Genomic DNA, 2603 nt, shown 5'->3' with positions numbered 1-2603 from the left:
TAATATTCTATATTATGGGTCAACCAAGTAACCAGATAAATTTTCATTTTACTCTATTTCATAATTAGTATCTTTGTCATTAGGGTTTGGTCAGGTCAACTCAACTATTATGAGTGATATGAAATAAGACATTTTATGAAATTGTACCCCAAAATTGTGGGTAAACTGGGGAAGTAAGATTTGAAAGATGACAATTAAAGAAGCAAAGAAAAGTTGCTCACAGTGGATCATGGAGGTATGCTAATAAAGAAGTTTGTGGAAGGATCTTCCCCCTTTGGTAGTAGGCTTCAAGTTGTTACAGGTCAACCCCACAAACACTGTGGAAAAAATCTGGACATGGGAAGAGGGAAAGAAAGGGAACACTGAAACCTGCGTGTAGAACCTGTGAGGACAACTGCCGACTATTATTTCTCTTGCTGTCTACTCTGGGGCTTCCTGGTGTAGTGCATGAGATACTGCGAACGTCTGCTGTATACTCACACATGCATATGCCTGGAAATGGATGAAGGTTGTTACCCAAGGGGCAAACCTTGACAAGTGGAAGATGAAAGCCAGTAAAAAAAGTACTTTTTTATGATTGAAACTTCTATAAAGATGAACAAAATAACTTTGGATTTTCTAAGATTAGGGTTTCTCAACTGATAGTGCATCTCTATCTAAACGCCCTAGCTATCTGCAAAAACTGATAATTTTAATTTTAAGTCAACTTTACATAACCACCTTAAAGATCCTGCAGTTTGTCAAGTATAGAAAGGGAGGTAGAGTCATTATGTTGTCAATTTTGTTGTCATTGTCAAGTTGCCAAGTACAACGGAACCTCATTTCTCAGGAGATATTGTTACCAAGTCCAAGTAAAAGCTAGAGTTCAGTAGTGTCTGGGCATATGGATGGCAGATGGCAAAGAGCATTTGTCGATCAAGATATAGTTGACATAACTGTTCAAGTCATTATCTGCCTTTGTGAGTCAATCCCAGATTGAAGTATTGGGAATAATCCTGAGTAGTGTTCAGTATCTGAAAGTCAGTATCATCACAGCAAATTTCTTAAGTAATGAGTAATAAAATAGTTATTTAACAAAATAAACACAGGGGTAAAATTATTCTTAATAATTACTGTATGGAATTAAGAAATTAAGTATTTTTTTATATTTATTTCATTAGGTATTGAACCACATTCAAAGCTAGGCATCCTTTTATTTTGCATTTGTCTATATGAACATTTTACACACACATCAAAAAAAGTCAACAGGAAGTATAGGAAAAACTAAAAATTCTTAGCAGCAGCTTTTTTATCCGTAGCAGCTGTTCCAGGAAGTGACTTGGCTAATATTACTCTATGAAGCATTAAACTGACTACACTCAGCAATATCTGAAGCAAGCATTTAAAGGCTACATGAAATGAATTATTTGCGAATTATGAATATATTTTTCTTATATTCATTATGAGGACGGTACACAGACTAAAGATTTTAAATGCCATGTAAGTGCTTTCAGACTTAATGATTGCATCTTTTTTACTTTTGTAATTTCTCTCTTTCTTCCTTTTTCTTCCTACCCAATGGAAGATTTATAGTTAATACACATTACGTTTATTTCTAAAATGCACCTTGAATTATTTCTGAGTGTGGTATCAGTGTTAATTTTTCCCCATTAAATACAATGTATAATAAATCCATCTAATTTGTAAGAAAGGTTATTCTATCATTCATGCAAGAAAAAAATTGATTTTATATAAATTGATCTATTTCTGGAATCCCTAGTCTGTTATGTCAATACTGTACCTACTTCACTATTTAGACTGAAATAAGTCTTGAAATCAGGTAATAGAAGTCTAAACAACTTTGTTCTTCTTTTTCAAAATTGTTCTAGATATGCTATGTCCTTTTGTTTTTCCATATAATGGTGTAGTTAGAATTAATGTTTACATAAAACTGCTGAGATTATGAATGGAACTGTTTAAGGCTATAGATCAAGTTGGCTACAAATGATACCTTAAAAGTATTGATTTTATAATTCAGGAAAGTTGTATATCTCTACATATATTTAGCTCCTCTTTAATTTACCTCAGGAATACTTACAGATTTTAGTATAGAGTTAGATAATCTCTACTTCTAATAGGAGTATTTATTCTATTTTGATGTATGTATGCTGTCACTGATATTAGCATCTTTAGATCTACCAATTTTTGTCTATTTGTCCTGTTGGTTTTGTTCTCTGTTTCTCCTCATCCTATCTTATTACAAGGGGATGGAATGTTGTTTTAGGACTTCATTCGATTTCCACTGTTAGCTTTTTAGGTATACCTCCATTTGTCATTTTTATTGGCTGATCCAGAGCATGCCATCTGCACCTTAAGCTTACTACTGTCAAATTAGTGACTATTTGAAGAACTTCTATTTTCAACTCCTCAAAAAGTTGAAAATAGAGCTATGCTACAACCCAGCAATTGCACTACTGGGTATTTACCCCAAAGATACAAATGTAGTGATCCGAAGGGGTACATGCACCCCAATGTTTATAGTAGCAATGTCTACAATAGCCAAACTATGGAAAGAGCCAAGATGTCCATGAACAGATGAATGGATAAAGAAGATGTGGTATATA

General features: G+C 33.5%; 1 long non-coding RNA gene across 3 annotated transcripts in view; it reads left to right on the top strand.

The window, feature by feature from the left end:
- Positions 1 to 1336: 1336 nt before the first annotated feature.
- LOC145723264 (uncharacterized) overlaps positions 1337 to 2603 on the top strand; it is a 76382-nt gene continuing 75115 nt past the window's right edge. For all 3 annotated transcript variants that reach the window (XR_014148187.1, XR_014148185.1, XR_014148186.1), the window contains exon 1: positions 1337 to 1479. This is a non-coding gene — a long non-coding RNA (uncharacterized LOC145723264). The remainder of the gene's footprint in view (positions 1480 to 2603) is intronic.

This window comes from Leptonychotes weddellii, chromosome 9 (assembly GCF_054177405.1).
Source record: "Leptonychotes weddellii isolate Sample4059 chromosome 9, ASM5417740v2, whole genome shotgun sequence".
NCBI lineage: Eukaryota > Metazoa > Chordata > Mammalia > Carnivora > Phocidae > Leptonychotes > Leptonychotes weddellii.
Note: the sequence above shows the minus strand (reverse complement) of the source record. Positions and strands in the feature narration are given on the sequence as shown.